Raw genomic sequence first — 27712 nt, forward strand, 5'->3', positions numbered from 1 at the left:
GCAGGAGTGGAAAGATGGGTACGAGGGGGAGGAGCGGATAGAGAGGAGTAGGGAGTTCCAGTGGAAGGGGGCCAAGAGTTGTAAGGAGCAGAAACGTGAGGAAGCACAAGGGGGTGGGGGTATGTTGAGAAGATGTAGGTCAGCTGAGTGCAGAGAGCGGGAGGGGGAGTAGAAGGAGAGGAGGGAGTACAGATAAGGGGGGGGTAGGGCATGGAAAGATTTATAGACAAGGCAGAGGAATTGAAATTTCAGTTTTGAGAGGAATTGGAGCCAGCTGAGTTGGGAGAGAGAGGTAGAGATAGAGTCACGAGGGGAAAGAAGACAAAGAGTGTGGATGGAGGAGTGGTAGATGGATTTTGGGGAGTCAGGTGAGTAGTAGGGAGGCCAAAGAGAAGAGAGGAGCAGTAGACAAGACGGGTGAAAATAAGGAAGGAGATTAGGAGTTTAGAAGCGTGAAAGGTGCGGGAGGAGCGGATTATGCGGATGTATAAGAGGTGGTACCGACAGGCATGAGAGGTCAGAGAGATGTGGGTGGAGAAGGAGAGAGAGGAGTCGATGTCGAGGCCAAGGTTGCGGTCATGGGTAGAGATGGGGAGATTGGAAGGGAGGAAGTGGATGAAAGGAGGAGTGGAGGGTGAGAGAGTGTAAGGAGGGAAGAAAAGCACTTTTGTCTTGTCAGAATTGAGGGAAAGACAGTGGGATGACATCCATTTTTTGATGGCTGTGAGGCAGGAAGAGAGAGTGTGGTGGAGGTCGGAGGTGAAGGAGGAGAAGAAAAGAAAGAGTTGGGTATCGTCCACGTAGAAGTGGTGGGAGATGCTGAAAGAAGAGATGACGGGGCAAGAAGGGAGGTATAGATATATCAATCTTTGATAATCCTATTGAATGGTGTACCTACAAAAGACAACAAGAATTGGCAGCAACTGATGGACTTACATACATTTAGGAAAGCCCTGCAATATCTGACAACAATGAAAACTACAAAAAAAGAAACATTGAAGAAAACATGAGGGAAACCACCCAACAAATTCAGGACTCCTCAGGAACTGGCCAATTTGAACTTCTAGATCTTACTACAGCCTCCAATATTTTACACCACTATACAATTCACCCACTGCACTCCAAAGACAACATAGAGGATGCACTGGAAACATAACAAATGGGGCAAGCCAAAGGATCTCCAATCAGCATATGGGAAAAAAGTGTAGAAGCACAAGCCTTTCCTCTACTTTTTACTACTGGAAAAGGTGGAAGGTACGATGAAAGATGCACACAAATAACAGCATCAGAATGCCGCTCTTCACAAATGTATTCTGAAGACCCCAGATTCAGACAAAATGTTGAATACATATTCCATCTCCTCTTTGAAAGTGAACTAGCAATTCTATGTTACGGAGGTGCACACACATTGAAAACAGGTTTAAATTTTCAAAGCATTTATTTATTCATTTATTTATTTATTGCATTTATTAATCGCCCAAACCCTTGGGTACCACGGCGATGTTACAGACAGCTTGGTTAAAACATTTCTTAGAGATTGCCAATCGGGCGCAGTGCATGTGAATACACGATAAACATACATGAAGACATTTGATGCAGGGCTTCAGTACAGTGATATTTCCTGAAGCATGGAAAGGGATATTAGTCTTGGTTAAATAGCCACGTCTTCAGGGATTTCTTGAAGCCTGAGAACGTTTGCTCATTTTTGATGGGGTGGGGAAGAGTGTTCCAATATGTGGGTGCGAGGTATTGGAAACTACTGCCTCCTGCCTTGGTTGTCTTGTAACGGGGGATGGCTAGGAGTAATTGACTGTTAGATCTGAGGGGCCTCTTTGATACTTTTTTGGTGATGGCGTGGTTGAGGTATATGGGGACACAAGAGTGGATGCATTTGAATGTGACGCACAGGGCTTTGAATGTGACCCTGGCTTTGATGGGAAGCCAGTGATGGTTTCTTCTAATATTTGAGATGTGATCTGACTTCCTTAATCCAAGGGCCGCCCGAAGGGCTTTATTTTGAATAAGCTGTAGTTTGTTTAGATTGGCTTTAGAGATACCCATGTCTGCTATGCAGCTACTTCAAAAGGTGCAAGTGAAAGATGAAGTTTTACAGTCAAGCATTAAAAATCTCTTAGCAAACATGTGTGGTACAAAAGAATACTGGTTCCAATGTCACGCAGATGTATGCTGTATGATATACAACCTTGGCCTGCCCACTTGGTTTGTGACTTTAAGTTGTGCAGTGTATACATGGGAAGATTTGCACAATTTCCTACGCATAGCAAATGAAAACAAAGCAGATATAGACATGAAAACACATGGTGACCTTCATGCACACATATTGCACTTTCAAAGACACAAGTGTGGCAAGTATTGTGGGCGCAAACATAAAAACAAAGGGAAATACTCACTAAATGCCACTTTGGTTTCCCTAGACAAGTTTCAGCAACAGGACAAGTGAACAGCTTCATGTCTTCAGTTAGACACAGTGTGAAAGGCAAATCACCTAAGAAGACATACTGCATAAAATGAACAGAAGCATCAAGGTTCATCAATGATTACAATGCAATCATTGGCCTCCTATGGAATGCAAATACAGATGTGCAGTACATTGCATACAATTCCACAGCAGTTGTATGATATGTCACAGCCTACTTAAACAAAGCAGAGAAAACATAGCTGAAAGACCTCTGGGATGACATTTCATCTGACAAAACACTGTCACAGAAATTGTAAAACTTTGACATAAAAATGCTCTCCCATAGAGAATGTGGCTACTACGAAGCCGCAGACCGTTTAACCGGCACTGCCTTGTATGGGAAATCTGAAAACATAGTCTAGCTAAGCCTTGGTCCTGCTACATGCAAAAAAAGAGTTCTCAAATCATACGAAGACTTAGAAAAAATAGCCAAAAACTATCCCAACAGCCAGGACATTTTGAAAAACAAATTATTGGACACATACTACCCAAACAGGAGTACCGATTTGGAAACCATGTGTCTATACCACATAGCCCACAACTTCTCATACAAAAATAATATCAAACCAGATGAGACAAAAAGTAAATACATAGTCAAATGTTGTGAGGGCAGCCTGGTGAAACTTACAAAACTCAGCTTAATTAATCGTATCAAATTGTCATTAAAAACTCCTCAACATAAAGAACTGTATTACATGTCCCTGCTACAGAGAAAATAAGAAGCTATATTAGACACCTATGCTTCCTATGAAGACACTTTCAATGCAAGTGAAAGCACTATAGCAGATATACATTTTACGCAGCACAAAAACATGTTGGACAATGAACGCCGACAAGAAGAACAACTTCAGGGACAACTAAATATAGACACGACAGAGAGCAGTCAACCTTCTCTGACAGAAAGCCAAGAACCACTTAGACAGCCAATCATAGCAAATGAGGCAGAATTAGCCATGACTGAAGTAGAAAACACCATGGGTCAGTATGAGACTTTGCTCTACTGATATCACAATTAAACAATGAGCAGCGTAGCATTTTCCTAATAAACAGGTATTGATTTTGTATGGTAAACAATTGATATTAATGTATTTACTCATGGAGGTACCAAACACTCACTTTCTAACTGTTAGAATAATTATTTACCCATACAATAGAGGTAGTTGACTGACATGTCTACTTCTCTTTGTAGTATCTAAAGAAATATTTTTCTGCTAAGATTGATGATGGAAACATTGTAGAGAAGTGAAATCTTACATCAAATGATGGGGCATGCGCCTGCGCGCATACTCGGGAGGTGGTAACCTCAGATACTACAGATTTGGTGTTATAAACTGCACTAAAATTGCAATCAACCATATTTTATCAAAGATGACATCACAAATGTCATTGATGACATTACTGATGACATCACATGTCTGCTTCCCTCTTTTTTTCTTTACTGACATATCTACACCACATGATTTTTTCAGTAACTCTCCGGAATTGAAAATTCAAAAGGAACCATATTTATAGATCTTCAGATATGTTCTTATTCTTCTTTCCTTAGTATCCAGACACAGCATTTGATACATATACATACGGGAATAAGCAGTCTTCAAACATAGCAATAATTTCTGTTCATGAAGGTTAATAGTAAAGTTATGAACACTTTCTGGTACTACTGCTGTTTTTTGATAGGTTGTTATTAGTGCAAAGTAACTGTAATGTCCCTTTAAAAAAGTTTTTGCACTAAATTTGATCGGTTTTTCTTAAGACACCTAAATTTGAGTGGTGTAACTTAACCATAACGTCTCTTTAACAATGCTTTTTCACTAAATTTCATAGGTTTTTACCAGGATACGCTTAGTTTGTATCGATGTACCACACAACATACTGAACTCCCTGGCCCCATGCGGATAGGTACAGTGTCCGCCGACTGTGCGATTGTCCGTGGACCATGGGTAGCATCCACACTGGCCAAAAGCTCAGGGGGTATCTTATATTGTTGTAGCATACAACAAACACACTGAACATGTTGAAAGAGCAGCACGTAACTGAATTAGAAACAAAAATAAACCAGGTCTACAAACTCTATCCTTAAGAAATCAACAGTGCAATTCCATAGGATATGGAACACACAAAACCAAAAATAACCTATTCCTCCAGCAGAATTACCTCACTGCTGATTTATGCAGACACTTCAAACAAGCACTAACAGCACAACTGAATATCAAACTGGTAAGTGCACTACATTGATTCCTACAGCAACGTACTTTGTACAATATGCTACAGTAAAAAATAATTTCTTTTTTTTTTACACAGAAATGGCTAGCAGCCTGGAGTCGCTTGAAGACAATTTCCTCTGGATGAGATCACTGAAGACAGTGATACTATTGGTACACAGTGCAGTTTGCAAAGTGAGCCAACTAATACACATTGTTTCACATGTACCTGGCATACAGTACATACATTCTTTAACAGTACATACAGAAAATAACGGCAATGGCCCAGTAGCAGTACATCATGTGCAACTTCAAGAGCATATGGAACAACAAAGTGACAATGTGCAAAATCATCTAGTGCACTTAGAAGAAAAAATGTATTAATGGATTAATTGATGAACACTTTTGCTGATTTGAAAAACTTGCGCATCCCAACTTTGGGGTCCTATGAAAATTGCGCCTGTCCGGAACTATCCACCACAAGTGTGTCACATGTTTAATTAGCCGGAGGAGCCCAACCCTGTCTGTAGAACACCTATGCGCATGCGTATAACCGATCACGCACAATAGGACACCCATCCCCTTTTCGAACTTCCACAATATCACCCTGTGACCGCACCCAAGTGCAGCGTAGGCCCTCGTCTGCGAGCATTGCCAGGCACCCGGACACCAAAAGAGTACTTTTCTGAGCTATCTAAGAGGTTAAGCTATGAAACTTCACTGTGCATATTTCCCAGACCATGCCTCTGCTGATCTGGACACTTTTTGAAACTTTTTGAATTCTCTTTGGTGTTCAAATTTTTCGTGGAGCACACGGCTGCCCGCAGAGCGCTCCCCAGCACCCCTATAAAAGGCCATACCCAGAGCTGCTCCTCATTCTGTTTTTGGATACTAAGACAAAGCATTGCTTCACATTGATGTTGGCTTACATTCCTTTTTCCGCTTTACTGAACTACTTTTGGAGAACTTTCCAGATCAGATGGCAACCATGGCTACTCCTGTTGCTGCTGCCTCTGCTTCAGCTCCACTCCCACCTTTGCAAGGGCCTGGGGAAGGGGACAGGCATGGGGATGTAGAGAGGGATGAAGAGGAAGATGAGGGTGAGGTAGTGAAAGTCCTTACTACTGCCAGCCAGCATGAGTCTTGGGTGTGGAGGCTTTTTAACATCACCAAGGCATGCGCAGACAAGGTGGCTGCACTGAGTGCAAAATGGTGCTCAATCGTTGCAACCCAGGTCTCTATAGCTACGGGAACACCTCTATGTGACACCTGAGGTCCAACCCCAAGGCGGCAGTTCAGAGGGTTGTCTCCTTTGAACAAAGGAGTAGGTTGAGTTCCTCTACAACATCTTTTGTATCTGCTCCTGCCACCTCAAGAGACACTCCTGTGGGGCAGCACATCCATGAACCAGCCTTGCAGGCCATACGCTATGCAACAGACCGTTACCTTTCGAGGGTCACTGTATTGTGCATGTACTGCGACGCAGTACTTTGTAGGGGGAAGCAATTTCAAAGTGCTTTCGAGGCTTCGGTCTGGGAGCATGAGAAAGAGTGCCCCCTACCCAAGTGAGGCCAACCTAACATCTTCCTCTCTCCACTTGCTCTTTCTTATCCCTATGGTTGGTACCCCTTCCCTACCCTCCCTTCCCTTCCCTTCCTTATGTGTCAAGTATAAAAGAACAAACAAAATACAAAACAACAAACCTCCACCCACCCCCAAAAAGGCTCTTATCAGAGCCACCTTTAACAGTTTAAAAATGGAATTGCCAAAGAAATGGTACAGGGCCCTGAGCATTCTGAAAAGTCTGCGGACAGTGTGCGGGCTTTAACAAAAATGAGGGGGGGGCACTTTCAAAAACATTGCATTCTATTCCAGGGGAAAGTGGTGGCTCTGAAAATAGCTTTTTTGTGGTGTTTGTTTGTTTTGGAATGGTGGAAAAAGCCAACTCCTACTGGAAAATGGGCTACAATGCATTTTGAATATTTCGCTGAAAAAGCTGATTACCAGCATCAGTGAGATGGACTCCATCTCTATGAAAAATGTTTGTGCGACGAAATGTAATATTTTCATTGTGAAAGGACATGCCAACAACTCTCAAAAAGGCGCAAACAGCCTTGTTGATATTCCGCCTCACTTTCTCCATTTGCGGCCCAAATGAAGTAGAGCACAGCCAGGTCTGTCTCTGTGCAATGCGAGAAAATATTACTTGAGAGTTTGGAAACATGTCCATGACTTTCCCAACTGCCTCCTTTATCACAAACTGCAGTGAGATGCCTGTAACATGTCCTAAACTGTTCCCCCCACAATGAATAATAATAATGTCTGGATGATGATGTGTCACAAAGAGGAACCAAATCCAGCCACTTCATTCCACACACTCCATACCAGTGTACATCCACATGATGGAATACAAAATGTGCAGCCACTCCACAATGCTTTGCATACACCTGCAACCAATGTATCCAAGAGTCTCCCAAAATCCAGACACTCTGCATCCTGAAAGACACAGCCATAGCCATAACCATCTGGGCTCCTCTCAGCAAACATTCTGCCACAGTCTCTTCTCACACACCACACCCAGGAAAACGTATTGACCAATCCCCTGGCCTCCACAGTCCCACTTCCATGCCTGCCATCCGCAAAAGACCCAGAGATTCCATGTGTGCTCTGCAGACTACAGCAGTGTTCGCAGACATATTGTGCAATTCGCGAGGGTGGGGACAGAAAATGTAACCAGGATAGCACATGTCCACTTTGGTGGTGGCTCTGAAATGAGCCTTTTTTTTGTTTTTTGAGGCGTGGCTCTGAAATGAGCCTTTTTTTGTTTTTTTGAGGCGTTTCAGATTTATTCTGCTACACCGACTAAATGCACTCCACAAGATTTTACAACAACCTTCTGATTGTATTTTGAATATTAATAAGAACGATTTAATTCCCACAATTCATCCAAGTAATGTCATCGAAAAAAAAAGGACTCGCACAATCCTCCAACATGTTCTCATTTGGGAATGATGATATACCAACAGCACACATAAAATAAGAAATCCCTTGGTTAACAAGACACCTTTCTATGTCTTGTTGAGGATTAAAGACACTAGGACACATCCAAGCAGCCCTGGGTGGTATGTGGAAATAGGTGACCTTTGCACATGGAAAAAGGTGAATTAGTGCCTTCAGCAACTGTTTCAGTACACCCAGCAAAGTTATTGCACTCACATTCCCCAAATACATTCCTCTACAAATAATCACCAGGACATCTGGACTGTTGAAAACAGCCATATTTTAGCAAAGTTTAAATACACCTTGCACATTTATCCCTGGCACACCACACCACAAAGCCTCCACTCCCTCCAATCCAAGGTCAGCAGAAATGTCACATATCTCTGCATACCTCTGCAGATTAGTAATAAAACAATCTCCCACCATCCACACCAACACTCTCTCCATCCCTCCAACCACAGCCATCTTCACTACACACAGAAATAAAAAAAAATGATTACACTCTCTCCCTATGAATCACACCCTCAACACCTGATTGGCTAAACCCCCCAGTCCCATTGTATGCAGACATGCTTAGAAGCCCCGGATGTGGCATGCCCTGTCTGCGGACCACCGCGGTGTCTGCGGACCCTGTAACACAGGGGTAACCCTTCTTCCCTTTCCACATCACTCTCTACACCACTCCCTCATTGGCTACACATAAGCAGTCACACACCCATCCACCAATCACATCCAATACCTCTACCTCTACCTCTGTGATCACACTTCAGCACTTTGGATCTACTTTTGAACACTCTGGCTACAAATCTGCTGTTATTGCAAAGCACCTCCAGAACAAAGTACTCTACAACTCTCCAACCTATCTACTTCCAGATTTATCCACATCTGCATCCATCAACAAAAACTACAGGTATGAAAATATATATTCTGTAGAGCACATTGCCAACTAAAGGACTTACCATCTCCATAAATATGAAGCTCACTTCAGGGAACCGTCCCTGCGGTCCCCTCACGTTCTAAATGCATGTGAACAGGGTACCTGCCATTTACCGTGCTTAACCTACTCAATAAGCATACTCTAATTTGTCCCATCACCTACCATCAAGTGGCACTTACTATGCTGTGCACTTTCAACATTTTCTTTTACCCACATCAGCCATTGTAATGTGCAAACTGTTATTCTCATAATTCCTTCTGCCATTTTTATAGCCACTTCCCCCATTAACACACCTGCTATAAAATGCCTAAAATGCATACAGAAAAAGAAAACTGCATGTATCTTACCAAAGCATAGCAAGTACATTGATTGCATGTATATGAACAGGGTACCTGCCACTGAACTTGCATAACCTACTAAATAATCATACTGTAATTTGTCCCATCTCTTAAGATCAAGTAGAACTTACTTACAATTATGTGTGCTTACAAACATTTCTTTTAATGCCCACTTGCACAACTGTTTCACACTTCCTATTTCCATTTTATCACCACTCTCTCGGATGTATTCATGAATGAAAAAAAGAAAACCACATTGGAAACACTTTTACATCTCCTATGTGAAATGCCCAGAATGCACACAGAAAGAGAAACTGCATGTATGTTCACAAAGCATGGCAAGTACATACTTTGCACAATTGACAGAATGCACCACTGCTTCCAAAGCAAACAAATGAATGTGTACATTGGGAACAGTGGCCATTGGTAAATGTGGATACATAAATCACACAACAGAAAGGATTTCTGCACTCATGTAGCAAGTATCTATGTACAGGAAAGTTAATGGAATTGCACACACAGAAACATAATCCTTTCTAATTTGTGCATCTTTCTGAGTCTGTTTCTCACTTGAACTAATCAATTTCCAAATTAAATAGTGCAACAGCAATGCACAGACCTGCAAAAGTGCACCTCATAGGACACACTTATAAATACGCCACTGCCCCACAAAGCAACGATGCTGATGCTTTCAAGTCCATATTTATATACAAAGCTGTACAATTTCACAAACACACTAACTCTTCCTGCCACGAAATCCTTCCATAACTTTAAGTAATGTGTTATACAAGTGTTATTACTGTGCCATTAACACACATAAGTATGAAATTCCTCAATTCGCAATTACAGTGAAGACCACTCTCCTGACAGCAAGTGGCATCTCAAGTGGAAAATAGAACCCAGAAGAAACCTACTGTTCACATCCAACAAAGTAAGAGCAATACTGTTGTAGTGTTCTGCCTATTACTCAGACAGTGCAGTGCTATCGTATTCTAGGCTACACAATTATATCAACCCAATAGCATTTGCTTCACTCTTACTCATTGCACCTCAGCAGGTGCACACTTTGTATTGTCATCTGAACACCAATATAATAACACACAAATACCAGTACAGCCTTCCCAGCCTGAAGTAAAAGCCCACTCGACAATCACACACCTCTATATGTATGCCTAGCGTCATATTCAGACACTCATGCACAGTGCACACATACACATTGCACAACCTCCCAACCCACACTTTCCTTTCTTCTCCAACAGACACTAAAGAATGCCTACCAAAAAGCAACTCTGTAGAAAGCAACGCAGAAATAGAGCAGATAAACTAAAAGCGTACAACATAGCCATCCGTCTCTAGCAGAATTTCTACAAAAAGTTCAAACAACAAAGCTAATACAGTCACTAAGCAAAACTGAAGCAGCTTGCAGGAAAGAAACTGTGACTCTCCTTTCAAAATGTAAAAAAGAATTGTATTAAGAAGATTGCAACTACCACTAGTGCTGATGTAGCCACAAGTAAGCATTCCAAAAAATTAATTTTACAAACAATTTTCCACCAAAGAGTGCTTCAGAACCTTATAAAAACGGGACTAATGATGCTCAACCGTTACAACCTACAGCAGAAAACCCATCCTGGAAGCTATAATCGACACTGCAATCTTGTGCAAAAGGAAATTATTTATATTAGTTTTAAACAGAATGAAACCACTAACACAATTTATTACTAAACTATAACACGTATTTTGCAAAATTTGGAATATCAACATATCTACCTTTGCAAAGGTCTGTACAGGTGAGTGGAGTCACACCACCAGCACCGAGCCATATTTCAATAAAGAGGCATACTAACAAAAGCAAATAAACCCAATTGCCATACATAGCAGTGGGCGAGGGTATGAAAAGATTGACAATATCATTATGGAAGAAGAAACACTGCTCACAAGAATATCCCCAGCAAACTTACAATCAACTCTCCATTCCACCAAATCAATACGTCCAGTATACAAATGCCCGTGCATATCAAAGTGTAACGTACAAAAAAGCTTTCACATCTTTACGCCAGTTCCTTAATCAGTATGTGAAAGGCAAAGACAAATTAAAAATTAAAATATTTTAACTATAGACTCCTGTCCAGTGCACAAATACACAGGACTACGAGGACACTCATTGGCCTGGATTTCAGGACCTACTTGCAAAAGCATCTTCCACCATATCAAAATGTTAGCAACACACCATTCGACTGTACGAAATCTTGTTCACAAACTGTACTATGCAAAAAGTCTTGCTTTAGCACTGGACCATTTAAAGAACATTCCCCTACATGGTACATTTGGGACTGATGACCACTTAAAATCCAGTAGCAACAACCATGCAGATGTCAACCCGCTATTACACACATACAAAAAAGAAATACTAAAGTTTAAAAGCATATCTGCTGAAGAGCCAAACCAAGTATGTGTGTGTTGCTGCAGAACATTTTATAAAAAGAGCACCAAAAATGTAGACATACTGTAGAAAATAGAAGACAATGAGGAATCCAAGTGGTTCCAATTAGCGCTTTATCTGATAGCAGAAAACAAATTCAAAATGACTGACCCCTCAATACTTTGCAGAAACTGCACTGCAAAACTTGACAACAAACAAATACCTTCACGGGATATAACTTATAACTTGGAAATACTCCCACTGCCAAAACCACTCCAACAACTTAACTTGTATGAGAGCATTATAATCCAAACAGTGCTCCCATTTCAAGCAATAATACGCCTACAACCAAAAACAGCAAAACTGCCTCCCTCTGAATTACTGAAAGGCATTAGTGGCAAAGTAGTGTATTTGCCATTAGCTCTCAAAGAAAATGTAGAAAGTGTAGGAGTGCAACGGCCAATATATCAATGTTTATGTTTATGTTTATGTTTATTGATTTTATACAGCGCTTTACGCCAAAGCGTTTTACAGAATAACAACAATACATGAGAAGAAGCAAATTACAAAATTTAAACACAGCAGTGGTACAGTATATGGAACAATTAACTCAGTAGGAGGCGGGGGAAGGCGGGAAGGGGGGACGAGGGGTGTTCATAGGAGAGTATAACACCCTTAGGTGGTTACAGCTTCCAGTATGTGGTCATCGGGATGAGGAAAGAAGGTGGGAGGGGAAGGGATGGGTAGAGAATAGGTGGGGAGGGTAGGGAAGGAGTCAAGAGGGATTGATGAGGAAGGGCTTACATTCAGCGTTTGATAAGAGGTCATAGGGATGTAGGGGAAGGAAGGAGGGGAAGGGATGGGTAGGGATAGGGGAGTGGGAGGGAAGGAGAGTCAGAGGGTAGTGGAGAAGAAGGGCTTTGAGGCAGGAGTGGAAAGATGGGTACGAGGGGGAGGAGCGGATAGAGAGGGGTAGGGAGTTCCAGTGGAGGGGGGCCAAGAGTTGGAAGGAGCAGAAACGTGAGGAAGCATAAGGGGCTGGGGGTATGTTGAGAAGATGTAGGTCTGCTGAGTGCAGAGAGCGGGAGGGAGAGTAGAAAGAGAGGAGGGAGGACAGATAAGGGGGGCTAGGTCATGGAAAGATTTATAGACAAGGCAGAGGAATTGAAATTTCAGTTTTGAGAGGAATTGGAGCCAACTGAGTTGGGAGAGAGAGGTAGAGATAGAGTCACGAGGGCCGAGAAGACAAAGAGTGCGGATGGAGGAGTGGTAGATGGATTTTGGGGAGTCAGGTGAGTAGTAGGGAGGCCAAAGAGAAGAGAGGAGCAGTAGAAAAGACGGGAGAAAATAAGGAAGGAGATTAGGAGTTTAGAAGCATGAAAGGTGAGGGAGGAGCGGATTATGCGGATGTATAAGAGGTGGTACCGACAGGCATGAGAGGTCAGAGAGATGTGGGTGGAGAAGGAGGGAGAGGAGTCGATGTGGAGGCCAAGGTTGCGGTCATGGGTAGAGATGGGGAGATTGGAAGGGGGGAAGTGGATGTAAGGAGGAGGGGAGGGTGAAAGAGTGTAAGGAGGGAAGAAAAGCACTTTTGTCTTGTCAGAACTGAGGGAAAGGCAGTGGGATGACATCCATCTTTTGATGGCTGTGAGGCAGGAAGAGAGAGTGTGGTGGAGGTCGGAGGTGAAGGAGTAGAAGAAAAGAAAGAGTTGGGTTACGTCCACGTAGAAGTGGTGGGAGATGCTGAAAGAAGAGATGACGGGGCAAGAAGGGAGGTATAGATATATCAATCTTTGATAATCCTAGTGAACGGTGTACCTACAAAAGACAACAAGAATTGGCAGCAACTGGTGGACTTACATACATTTAGGAAAGCCCTGCAATATCTAAAAGACAACAATGAAAACTACAAAAAAAGAAACATTGAAGAAAACATGAGGGAAACCACCCAACAAATTCAGGACTCCTCAGGAACTGGCCAATTTGAACTTCTAGATCTTACTACAGCCTCCAATATTTTACACCACTATACAATTCACCCACTGCACTCCAAAGACAACATAGACGATGCACTGGAAACATAACAAATGCGGCAAGCCAAAGGATCTCCAATCAGCATATGGGAGAAAAGTGTAGAAGCACAAGCCTTTCCTCTACTTTTTCCTACTGGAAAAGGTGGAAGGTACGATGAAAGATGCACACAAATAACAGCATCAGAATGCCGCTCTTCACACATGTATTCTGAAGACCCCAGATTCAGACAAAATGTTGAATACATATTCCATCTCCTCTTTGAAAGTGAACTAGCAATTCTATGTTACGGAGGTGCACACACATTGAAAACAGGTTTCAATTTTCAAAGCATGTCTGCTATGCAGCTACTTCAAAAGGTGCAAGTGAAAGATGAAGTTTTACAGTCAAGCATTAAAAATCTCTTAGCAAACATGTGTGGTACAAAAGAATACTGGTTCCAATGTCACGCAGTAGTACGCTGTATGATATACAACCTTGGCCTGCCCACTTGGTTTGTGACTTTAAGTTGTGCAGTGTATGCATGGGAAGATTTGCACAATTTCCTACGCATAGCAAATGAAAACAAAGCAGATATAGACATGAAAACATGTGGCAAACTCTGCTCTCTTGATCCTGTAAATGTATTAATCGTACTTCCATCATCGCTTTATTGCCATGCTGCACGTCATTTGTAATGAAACTGTTCCTCCCCTCGGAGAAGTGGAACACTTCTTTTGGAGAAAAGAATATCAAGCCAGAGGAGTACCACATATCCACATGCTTTTGTGGATTAAAGATGCTTGTAAATTTGGTGAGGACATTGATGCCACTGTTTTGCAGTTCATTCACAAATGTGTCACTTGCAAAATCCCTTCAGAAAGTACACATGGTGGCCTTCATGCACACACATTGCACTTTCAAAGACACAAGTGTCGCAAGTATTGTGGGCGCAAAAATAAAAACAAAGGGAAATACTCACGAAATGCCACTTTGGTTTCCCTAGACCAGTTTCAGCAACAGGACAAGTGAACAGCTTCATGTCTTCAGTTAGACACAGTGTGAAAGGCAAATCACCTAAGAAGACATACTGCATAAAAGGAACAGAAGCATCAAGGTTCATCAATGATTACAATGCAATCATTGGCCTCCTATGGAATGCAAATACAGATGTGCAGTACATTGCATACAATTCCACAGCAGTTGTACGATATGTCACAGCCTACTTAACCAAAGCAGAGAAAACAGAGCTGAGATGACATTTCATCTGACAAAACACTGTCACAGAAATTGTAAAGCTTTGACATAAAAATGCTCTCCCATAGAGAATGTGGCATCTACGAAGCCGCAGACCGTTTAACCGGCACTGCCTTGTATGGGAAATCTGAAAACATAGTCTAGCTAAGCCTTGGTCCTGCTACATGCAAAAAAAGAGTTCTCAAATCATACGAAGACATAGAAAAAATAGCCAAAAACTATCCCAACAGCCAGGACATTTTGAAAAACAAATTATTGGACACATACTACCCAAACAGGAGTACCGATTTGGAAACCATGTGCCTATACCACATAGCCCACAACTTCTCATACAAAAATAATATCAAACCAGATGAGACAAAAAGTAAATACATAGTCAAATGTTGTGAGGGCAGCCTGGTGAAACTTACAAAACTCAGCTTAATTAATCGTATCAAATTGTCATTAAAAACTCCTCAACATAAAGAACTGTATTACATGTCCCTGCTACAGAGAAAATAAGAAGCTATATTAGACACATATGCTTCCTATGAAGACACTTTCAATGCAAGTGAAAGCACTATAGCAGATAAACATTTTACGCAGCACAAAAACATGTTGGACAATGAACGCCAACAAGAAGAACAACTTCAGGCACAACTAAATATAGACACGCCAGAGAGCAGTCAACCTTCTCTCTGACAGAAAGCCAAGAACCACTTAGACAGCCAATCATAGCAAATGAGGCAGAATTAGCCATGACTGAAGTAGAAAACACCATGTGTCAGTATGAGCAATCTGTAGAAGACTTTGCTCTACTGATATCACAATTAAACAATGAGCAGCGTAGCATTTTCATAGAAGTAACTAAAGAAATTGAACACGGTGTGCAGCACAAAACTAAAACTTGTACCTGTCAAGAATATAAACCTGTACTGCTGTATGAAAGTGGTGAAGCTGGTTCAGGCAAAACATTCTTAATAAAAATCATCAGCAAGTTCCTCCAACAATTGACAACAAGCTTTCAGCTGTTGTAACTGCCCCCACAGGTTTAGCTGCCTACAACATAGGTGGTGTCACTTTACACTGATTGCTACTCCTTCCAGCAGAACACCAAAACAAATTAGACTACTACAAACTTCCAGCAGATGCTGGTAGGGAGCTATGCAGAGTTTTAAAACAAATGAAAATGCTGCTAATATATGAGGTGAGCATAGTCTCCCACCTAATGTTGGCTTTGATTCACCTGAGATTGCTAAAGGTCCTTAAAACAGACTATGAAGAACTCTTTAAAGGGAAACACATTATTGTTTTCGGAGGCCTTCTTCAATTAACAACAGTGAAAGGTGACCTATTTTTAAAACCTTATGATACAAACTGTGCCGTAAAACTCTTGGCAGCATAGGAAATGTAAATCTCTGGCAATATTTACAATACAAAGAACTAACTGAAAACATGCGTCAGTCTGCAGACCTCACCTATTCCAACATTTTGAAAAGTTTTCGAATTGGTGTACCATCTAAGGAAGCACAGTCTATATAAAATACCAGAAGCATCCATGAGCTATACGGCCATAAAACATGTGCTACTGATGTCAGGGAACAATTAGCACACAAAAAAGTAAACTGTATGCCCTTAATGCCAACTCTTGCAAGCTTTGCACAATTCAATGAAACAATGCTAAAAACATAAATGCAACCACTAGTGCAAATTTACTCCACAGACAATCTGGATGTGCACGGTATCACACTACCTATGTGTGAACAAGCCACAGAACGACTAAATACCTTAGAAAACTATATCTCTAACACAGCTGGTTTAGAGAAAATGTTAACATTGTGTTAAAACTATAGAGTGATGCTAAAGCATAACATTGATATGGAGCAGGGGTTAATTAATCGAGCACTTGGTCCAGTGTTGGCTTCCAGACATACCCACGTGACAACAACATTCAGTTTGTCAATGTTCACTTTGATAAACCTTCAGAAGTTAAAATGATATACGCTCCAAAGCCTGATTCCTTCTTTTCAAAGACGTATGCAGAGAAATGTTTTCGCTTTCTCTAACATACGCAGTCACCATTCATAAATCACAAGGTCTAATGCTAGATCAAGCATTGATTGATATTGGCAGTACACTCTTTGAAGAAGGCATGAGTTACATAGCACTGTCACACCTGCATACAATTGAAGGACTATTTATAGTCAATTTTGATACAAGTAAAGTCAACGCTGACATTCCTTGCATTCTAGAGTACAATAGACTATGTGCACTCTACACACATCTCAAAATGTACCCTGTTCCTCAAAAAGGCAAACTTTGTAAGAGGAAACTAGTGAAAACGCAACTTCTACATGATCTCACAACAGTGCCACCAAAGAAATTGAAAGCAGCTGGTACTTCTTCAATTACCACAACCAAAGAAAGATGTAATGAAAAGACAAATGCACCCGACTGCACAAACAAAGACAACTACCTCTTGAGAGAAACTACTTGCACTTCCATCAAATGACTCAGACACAGGACTGTCAGGTCCATTCAAATTGTCCAATAAAACTAAATTGCTATGCAAATGCAGCAATCAATGTTCTATTCCAATTGCCACCAATTGTTGAAAACATTCACTTAAACGGCACAGACCAATTGTGTTTGCAAATGCTACCCCTTCACAGAAATGCAACAAACAATCCTGACAACACTTACAGTGTTTCTGTAATTAGGCAGGAATTGGACTACTGTGCAGGAATGGTGAGATTCACTATAAACACACAAGAAGATGCACAAGAATTTTTAATGTACTCACTGGGAAACTAAAACATACCTTTAAATGAAATCTTCCAAATTTCAAACATGTGGAAACATACATGCACTCTCTGCAGCCATGTGATGCGCGGACAAGCCCCTAATGAGTGCTTTGTGTATCTATCTATACCTAACCGTGAATCCATTCAATTTATTCAACTTATACAAAATGCAAACCACAGCATATTATGTACTACTTGCAATTCTGACAATCGTTCCACCTTACAGATACAGGCCCTCATTACAACCTTGGCGGAGGACCATGGTGCTATTAGCACCATGGTCCATGCCGCTAAGGTTGCAATTCCGCCATGGTGGATGGCGGAATTACCGCCCCATTCCAAGGTGAGTGGGGCGGTTATTCCCCATTCACCAAAGGCCCCTTCCCCATTCCCATTTTTGCCCCATAGGGCATAATGGGAATGGAGAAAGGCGATAATTACGGCACCATAAATTACGGTGCCGTAATTATCGCCAAGGTCCCTTTGCGGCATGGCTTTTAATGCCTGCAAAAAGCAGGCGTTGAACAGCCATCCCGCAAAGGAAACCTTGTAATCAGGCGTTAAGGGTCGGCGCCGTTTACGGCGCCGTAAACCCCTTAACGCCTGAGTCGGAATGAGGTCCACAGTCACATAGCCAATACGTAATAGTAATGCTTTTATGTTACAATGCAGATGGTACCAAAAACAACTGCAAGCTTACCACTGGCTTCACACATGGCCAAGTATAGCTTGGCAAGAAAACCTTCACAACAGTAGGTATAATCTACCACACAGGAGCCACAACCAATGCAGGTCACTATACTGCATATATTAAAAAGAAATGTGGATGGTTTGGATGCAATTATACTGCCATTACTCTGTAGCATAGATTACCAGCACATCTTGCAAAAGCCTACTTAATATTCTTGAAACCAGAATGTATTCACTAATCTGAGTATGAGTGTCTACAAAATGTCCTCAATAACCTTTGAAACCACCAACTGGTAGAATAAGGCAACAGCTATCCAACAATTCCCAAATCAATGCATCTAATAAACATCTACTGAAACTACACCCATACTGCTGCAAAAACACTTCACAAGAGTGAAAATGTACATCTACCATCAAGAATGAACATGTTTGAAAACATACTCTGCAGGAGTGAGAAACTGTGCACAGTTATAATACACCAACTGGTATCTCACTGCAACCATAATACTGCAATATAACGTCCTATTACTACACAATATGAAATCCTCCAGCAACAATGAAAGTCTTTCTGAGGAAACCCTTCAACACTTATTATGTATGAACATACCCTCAACAACTTTGTAACTATCAACAGTTAAAATACGACAACAGGTATCTAGCTGCCCCCAGAATTCTGCAACATTACTGTGCAATACCACAGTACTTACAAAACATCAACAACAACCAAACGCATAAAGAAATACTACTAAAAGGCACTAACAAATATACAGTTAGAATACGGCAATTCCAAGAATGGTATCTAACTCCAACCATAGTATCACCACTTCCAAAACGAACACCATACACCTTTTCAATTCCTCCTACTACAATAGACCCCCTTAAACATTGCTATAATTAGTGCACACGTCACCGAAACAGATTGTGTCACACAACAGCAAATAAACCTATGAAGGATTTTTGTAATCCTGCATGGATTTCTTTTTCCCCCAGGCCCAATGATTATGCAAACAAACACAGGAACTGAGCACATTGCACAGTACACTTGTTTGAAGCATAGTACTTGTGAAGTACTAATTATGAGGGTCCACAAAGTATACAAATGTCTGCAATGCAAAAACACATTACAAAGTACCTACCCTAACATGTTATGCTTTCTCCTATCACACAGAATGAAATAACCATTTCTGCTACATTTCCACATACCATGCAAAGAACTGCATACAGCCTCAAAAATGCAAACAGTAAGTATACAATGATTGGTGTCATACTTCTTTTTAATGTACACATTTCATTCTATTCCCATATTAGTACAAACCATATACCTGTATCATAACGTTCAGTGAATACCTGTATTATACTGTGATAGTTGCAGTCAGGCCCTACACTCTTGGGTATAAGGCCTACAGTCTCCAGCCATGCACCCTAGAGCCTAGCCAAAACCAACACAACATAATGCAGTCATGCATGCAAACATCTGCCCTCTAACCACAACTCACACACATAACACAGCCACCTGAGACCCTATCCACTTCAGTTCACATACTGTTACAATACTTCCAGCCAGTGGACAGACTGTTGGCTCCCCACCCAAGACTCTACTAACTGCCCATAACCACTACAGCATACTACAATGAAATACCCAAGAATATGCCCAATGGCCACAACCCAAACACATAACTCATCCCCCTAAATCCTTGTCCACTTCACATTATATAGTATAACATTACTCCCACCCACTGCACAGTCTATGATACACCCAGTCCACTCCAACAAACGATTTGCCAGACAACCTATCCATTTCTGGACACATACTATTACACTACTTGCAGCCACTGAAATAACTCTTGGATACATTGCCTCCAGCCATGCACCCAAGATTCTAGGCCCTGGCCACAACCACTGCAGCACAATACAGCCACACATGCAATCATCTATCCACTTGATTTCACATACCATAACATTACTCTCACCACTGCAGTGTATGATACACCCAAGAAACGCAGGCCACTCCAACAAACCACTTGCCACACAACCTATCCACTTCTAGACACATACTATTACACTACTTGCAGCCACTGAAAAGACTTGTGGGTGCATACGGCCATGCACCCAAGACTTTACTAGCTGACATAATCATCACACCATAATACAACCATGCACCCAACATTCTGTACACTCACCACAACCCACACACACAAGGCAACGGCCTGAGACCCTATCCACTTCTATACACATAGAATTATAATGCATGCAAACAATCATCACACTACTGGGTGCACTAAGCAAGCCACCCAAAGTCCTCTCCACTCTTCGACATATACCATTACAGTACTTTACCAAGTGGATACACTCTTGAACTCTTCACTGCATCGCCTCCAGCCATGCACTCAAGACTATAGTAGCAGGCCACAATTACCTCCCACTACATATTGCATCATATACATAGGAATCTTGAGATAATACAACAAACCACCTGACACACACCCTTTCCACTTTTAAACACATACTATTACAATACTTACAACCAGTGCACAGACTCTTCGGTGCATGCCCTCCACCCAAGAGTCTAATAGCTGGTCACAATCACCACAGCATAAAACAGCCATACATCCAGCAATCTATACACAGAGTCTTTGCAGAGGATCATACAGTTCAGAGTAGTTTGCGGTTAAGTTTTTGCCAAGAGTTCGAAACGAGGTTGGTCAGAAGAAAGGTTATTTAAAAGAGTAGAGAAGGACAAGCCCTCGGATTAGCGAAAGATTTCAAACACTTTCACTGCGGTCAGACGAAATGAACAACCGGATTTGAACAGTACCTTAGTAGAAGAATGCTGAAGCTGAGGCGGAAGTTGCTGGCAGGTCCTGCAGGCTCACGGTTCCTGAAGCGACTGTCAGACTGACAAGTAGGAGGAAGACTGGAGGGTCCTGCACTGCCCAGGGAAGAAACCAGCAGCAGAGCAAAGCGATGAATAAAAGGTGTGCTCCTTAAAACCCAAACAGGGCCCGGTCCTCCTGGCTATACAGTTCACTGCAGCGATGCACAGCAAATTCGACCAGGGAAGGGAGGCCTTGCTTGGTGTTTGGCCAACTGGTTGGTCCCACCAGCTCAAGGGAAGAAGATTCCTTGCAGATCTTCTTTGTCGTCGAAGTTTAGGAGAATCGGACCACCAGCAGGGCCTCACCGGGAGGTTCAGTAGTTGCAGTAGTCTTATTCCTTCTGCTTCTCTTCGGTTCTCTTGATCCAGTTGCGACTCTGCCTTCCAAGTCCCAGAGACCTGCTTTTTATGCAGTTTTCCCCCATGCACACAGCCTGGCTGTCAATCACACAGCAGGGTGTCTTTCCTGGCAGGACAGTCACCTAGCCAATCAAAAAAGAGTGTGATTGGGTCTCCAAGGAGACCCTGTGCAGTGGGCCTAAAACCCCTCCCTCACATCCTGTCCACCCAGACACTCAGGTGCCTAAGGAGGGCTTCTGTGCAGAAGCCCAACAAAGGATGGCGAACAGAGGAACCAAACATGGTTTGGCACGCAGAGTAAAACACGAGAGAGACCTTTGCAAAAAGAAATGGCAAATAAATCCAGTGGGTACCAAATAAAATTAAAACGGGTCCAGCGGATTAAAGGTCGAGGCTACTAACATAGACTAAAACAGTACCAAGACTCTTTTTATAGTCTGCGGTAGGAAAAGAATGGTAGATACCACTGCCACCAGCCAAATCTTAAAGAAAGGGGAACAAAATAATGTTCCATGATAACAGACAAAAAGGGATAACTATTAACCCTTTTCAGCACTCTGTGGAAGTTAGTTTGTACTGGGTCTGTGAATTTAAAAAGACTAATAAAGTCAATTGCAACATTACATGTTCTGGGAGACAGTAGTCAGTCCCAGAAAATGGAGTTTAAAGTGGGAAGCCTGAAAAAGACAAACCTGTGTCACTGCACTAAAGGTGCTGTGTGACACACAGTAAAAAGATGATGCCTATGGAGTAGGTGAGACTCCACAGTCTATGAACAAAAAAATGTAAAACACACAGCAAAACACATGTAAGAGTGGGAAATAAATGCTCACACTCTTACCAGGTGAAAAACATAAATCCTAGAAATCCAGCAAAGCTGCTGAGGGACTCAATAGGTATGGGAAATTAGCCATTCTGGAGAATTCTCCCTAACACCAAACACTATAGTAACTGCCCACAATCACCTCTCAGTGTATAAAACATCATACACCCAACAATCTGAAAACAGTCCACCAAACCAACTGCAACATACCCTTTCCACTTTTGTACAAATACTATTACACTACTTGCAGCCAGTGCACAAACATTTGAGTACATGGCCTCCTATGTGATCCACATGCCACTGTCAAAATGTGTACACGCATGGCTGTATTATACTGCAGTGGTTGTGGCCAGGAGCTAGAGTCTTGGGTGTATGGCCTCTGGCCTACAGACTCTGGCCAAGCACCCAAGACTTTACACCCTGGCCACAACCATTGCTTCATTATACATCCATGCATGCAAACATTTTCCCACTTACCACGACCCAAAAACATATCATACCCACCTCAGGCCCTATCCACTTCACTTGACATACTATTACAGTACTTGCAGCCAATGGACAAACTCTTCAATGCATGGCCTCCTCACCCAATACTCTACTAAATACCCAAAAGCAATACATCATAACATAGTAAAATACCCAACAATCTGCCCAGTGGCCACAACCCTAACACATAAGGCATCCGCTCGAAGCCCTCTCTATTATAGTACACATAGCATTCAAGTACGTGCAACTAGTCAGACCACTCTTCAGTCCAATAAGCCAACCAAATGAGGCCCTCCACACTCTTCTACACATACCATTACAGTTCTATAATGAGTGGCCACACCACTGGACTCTTCAGTGCATCACTCCTACCCATGCACCCAAGAGTATAATGGGCGGTCACAATGAACACAGCATAACACACCCTTTCACCCTACAATACATACACTAGCCACAACCCACACACATTATCCAGCCACTTGAAGCCCTCTCCACTTTTATACTCTTCCTCATATCATCTACATTCCACTCCCCCACCCTAATGAATCCTACCTGCAGTCACCACTTAAGCTGCTCGCCTGAGGTTCTGTCCGCAAACTACTGCAATGTCCGCGGACACCGCCATCACAACACGGCCTTCTTCCACCAAAACAAATACACCATATGACACATCTTTCTCTCCCCCACCCTTTCCAGCCCCTCTTCCCCCCACCAAAATGTTTTTTTTGTGATATAATAAAATAGGTTTTTTACACATTATCTCCACATAACAAAGATTTAAAAAGATAACACAATAATGTCATATCTCAACAAACTACAGTTTCCATTAAAACTGTGTCATAGTACCAAAACACAATATAACCTTAAGAAGATAATATAACAAGACTTTTCCACAATTCATTCAATATAAAGTAAACGAACCACCAAAAAAAAAAATAATAATAATGAAAGAAAACCAAAACAAACTATACAAAACATAAGAAAAATGACCACCTAAAAAAAGAACACACACACTAAACGAGAAGAATGATGGAATTCATATGCCTCACAAGAGGTAGTTTACCAAAACTCATTTGGAATAAACCCTGTTAGCTGTAAAACTTGTACCACATTCAATGTTTATTTCGTCTCATGTCCTGAGATCCTCGTTTCCCAGAATGAGTTAGATGAAAGCCTGTCAGTTGACTTGACAAAGGGGGTCAAATATTGTACTCTACTGTCCCAACTTCTCCTACAAAACCTCAATATGTGTTCAATAATCTGATTATGAGGATTGATGCATTCAAGACAAGAATTATGTCTATCGACTGCTAAGCCCCATTTGGTCAGGACCAAACCCGTCCTTATCATGTTGAGACACAGTCTGAGAAAGTTCTGCCATCAGGGAACTTCGTAAGATATCTAGCCAAATACCCTTGTTTTTTCCCATATTTAGAAAATGAACTAAAAATAGAAGAAGCCCTCTCATTATCACCTGTCGTGATACAATCCCTTAATGAAAGAGCTTTTTTAACCTTCATGGGATTAGTGTGCAATGTATATTCATCGAGCTCACAGTAAAGTATGGTCTCCTTTACACTTTTCTTAAGTTCACCTAGGATATGAGAGGATTCCTGATTCAAATGGATCAACAGATCTCCATATTGTCAATTAGGTCAATAATTGACTTATAAAGTGACAGTAATTTCCAATCCATTTGCATCTTTAGAGATCTTAAACCCAACTCCTGCTTCCAAATCACGGCTTCAATTTTCTGCCAATCAATTGACCATAATAAAGGTTTGGCCTCTATACCGTAGAGTAGAATAGGTATCGCCTTTGCCACGTAGAATCTAATTAACGGCAAGATTGAGAATTTACAGAATAGAAGCAGAATCTTTTTATCTGTGCTGTTAATTGTGTACTCTTAGCCAGTATTTCGGCTAACCTACCTGATAGTTGGTACAGCATGCATAGTATGTCCCAGGTAAATTATTTCACTTACCACAGGGATATGTTGACCACCTATCGACCATGGAAATCTGATTCCTCAAGTTCCCCTGTCCCCAAAAATTAAGATGCTGCATTTCTCTGGGTTGACGGCAAGGTTGTTAATTTTCATGTAGTGTTCTAATGCCCTAAGGAGTCTTTGCAGACCAACACGTGTCCTGTCAAGCAAGACAATGTTGTCCGCATACATGAGCCACTTTTTCGGTAACAAACCCAGCCTAACACTGGCCAATGCGTCTATCTCCTGTACAAAGTCTGCAAGATTAAAAGTAAGGAGAAAGGGAGCTACCATACAGCCCTGTCTGACCCCTGTATTAACTGTAAAGTATTCTGACAGGTGACCATTCAGGGTGAGTCTAACTCTCATTGTATTTACATCATGGAGACTAGCAAGAATGTTCACCAGTCCCTTTGGGGCACCTCTCTTAACAAGCTTAGACCAGAGCCGATCTTGATTAACAAGATGGAAAGCACTTGAGAGATCTATTAAAGCTGCAAATAATTTGCCTACATTGATTTTGTCCTTAGTATTTGTTAAAGATACAAGTATAATGCCATATAATGATGTTGAATGGCCCCGTCAGATGCATGTCAGTTGTTTAGGAAGTATATTATTTTCCTTTTTCCAGGCTTTAAGGCCTCTCAACACAAGGCCCATAAATAGCTTGCTCTCATCGTCTAATAGCGATATAGGCCTATAGGTAGCTGGGTTTTTCCAATCCCCCTTTTTGAAGATCGGCACTATAAGGGCTGACTTCCATGACGGGGGGATTGATTTGTTTTCAATAATTCCTCTAAAGAATTTGTGGAGAATATGTGCCCATAAATCGGGATTACTCTTGAAAACTTGGTAGGTAAGACCATTCGGTCCAGTAGATCTGGATAGTGAGGATTTTCTAATCAGATCTAAAATATCTTCTTTAGTGAAATGTAAAGCCCACTTCCCTTCCACTATAAAAGTAGGCTGACCTTGCAGTTTAAGATATTTCTTTTCAAAATATCTAATCCACTCAAGCTCCATCACAATGTTTGTTTGGACTGCCTTTTGGTCAATATTAATGTTGTTAATTAGTGACCAAAAATTGGAGGTGGAATTAGAACACAAGGAGTGTAACATGGTTTCTCCATCATTTTGCAGACAGGACGCTTTTTGATTTCTGGACCAACTTTGAAAATTGTTTTGGATAATTTTTGTCTCAGTCGCCAAAATAAATTTATATGATTCCTCCGTCCTTAATTCCCTTAATATACTACGTGTTTCTTTTTTTTGGACCAAGTTGCCTCGTCAAACACGTGTTTGTGTACACGTTGTTTAGCATGTGGCAAATTCTGCGGATAATCAATGGACCTCAGAACTATGGAAAATAGGAGGTTTGAAATTCTTTTCCAAATCATACGGTGACATCGTACCCCAAACTTGGCCCAACCCATCATTAAGATGATCACCATCTCTGCAGTATTTGACTAGCTTATTTTTATGAGAATTTACAATGACTGAGTTTTGCCTTAAGGCCACTGTCTTGTAAAAGTTCCAAGTTATAAGAGCTTCTAGGTGCTTATGGTCACCCGAGCCACCTTCTTCTACCGAGAAATAAACACACTTTTCAAATAGGTTCCTGTATAAGAAGATATAATCTAATGTTGATTCTATGGATCCCCAACATCATGTGGTACAAAATAGTTTTTTTGGTCGTGTTCGCGGATATCAGCAAATTCAACATGGCAGGCGCATCAAGGAAATGTGATGCACCTGACGCTTCTCTCCAGCCAAACAGCGGGCACGTCATATGTCTGCGGACTTTACAACCCCATTCTGCCCAATCGGAGTCTTGTCCGCGGAGTGAACAGGGCACTAAGTCTGTGGAGTAAACAGGGAAGTAAGTCCGCGGAGCAGACCCAGATATCACTTATTTTTAGGGACCTACATTTTGCCTGTTTTTTAAAAAAACTACTGAACGGATTTTCACCAAATTTACAAAAGTACGCTTTTAGGACCAAGCCGCTGCTCCTGCTGCAAATTTTGTGAAAATCCGTCCATCAGTTTCAGCTGTAGACGTGAGCAAATTTTTGGAAAAAAAAAATGTTGGGACAACCCTATAACTTGACAAAACCTCATCAATCTTGCCAAAAAAAATCAGAGTGGCCCATATACGTTTTTGGGAAAACTTTTGTGTGGATTCGTCTAGGGCAGGGGTCTGCAACCTGTGGCTCTCCAGATGTTTCGGACTACAACTCCCATGATCTCCTGACATTGACTATGCTGTACAGGCCGGATGGGAATGGTAGTCCAAACACATCTGGGAGCCAAAGTTTGCAGACCCCTGGTCTAGGGGGAGTAAAGTTATAAACTGCCGGGTTTAGCAACTTAACTATAACTACATGGCTGCTTCCACAGGTCATGTAATATATATATATATACATATATATATTACACAGCCACGGGAGTGGATGTGTAGTTATGATTAAGTTGCTTTTCCCATAGGAAGAGCACTTTTTGGGCGGCTTTTAACTTTGCTCCCCCTGGACAAATACACACCAAACTTTGCAAAAAAAAAACATGGTCCACTCTTAATTCTTCTGCAATGTTTGGTGAGGTTTGGTGCAGGGGGGGCAAAGTTATAGGGGAGGTCCCAAAATGTATTTTCTTCCCATAGACTGAATGGGGAAAAAACTTTGCTCACGCCTACAGTCCAAACAGCTGGACGGATTTTCACCAAATTAGCGGCAGGAGCAGCGGTTTGGTCCCAAAAGCGTGCTTTTGTATATTTGGTGAAAATCCATCCAGTAGTTTTTAAAAAAATGACCAAAAAGTAGGTCACAAAAAATGTGTGATATCTATGTCTGCTCCGCAGACACACTTCCCTGTTTGCTCCGCGGACAGTGTCCTGATTGGCTGAGCAACTTGTGTCATGTCTGCGGACATGCAACGTGTTCACTGATTGGATGGTGAAGAGCGTAGAGTGCATCCGATTTTTTGGAACGCCCGCCATCTTGTATCCGCGGACATACGCGGACAGCACGGTAAAAAATGGTGGACAAATACAAAAGTGTGTTGGTGTGTA

The sequence above is a fragment of the Ambystoma mexicanum genome, chromosome 11, assembly GCF_040938575.1.
Source record: "Ambystoma mexicanum isolate Mex_15411 chromosome 11, UKY_AmexF1_1, whole genome shotgun sequence".
Lineage (NCBI taxonomy): Eukaryota > Metazoa > Chordata > Amphibia > Caudata > Ambystomatidae > Ambystoma > Ambystoma mexicanum.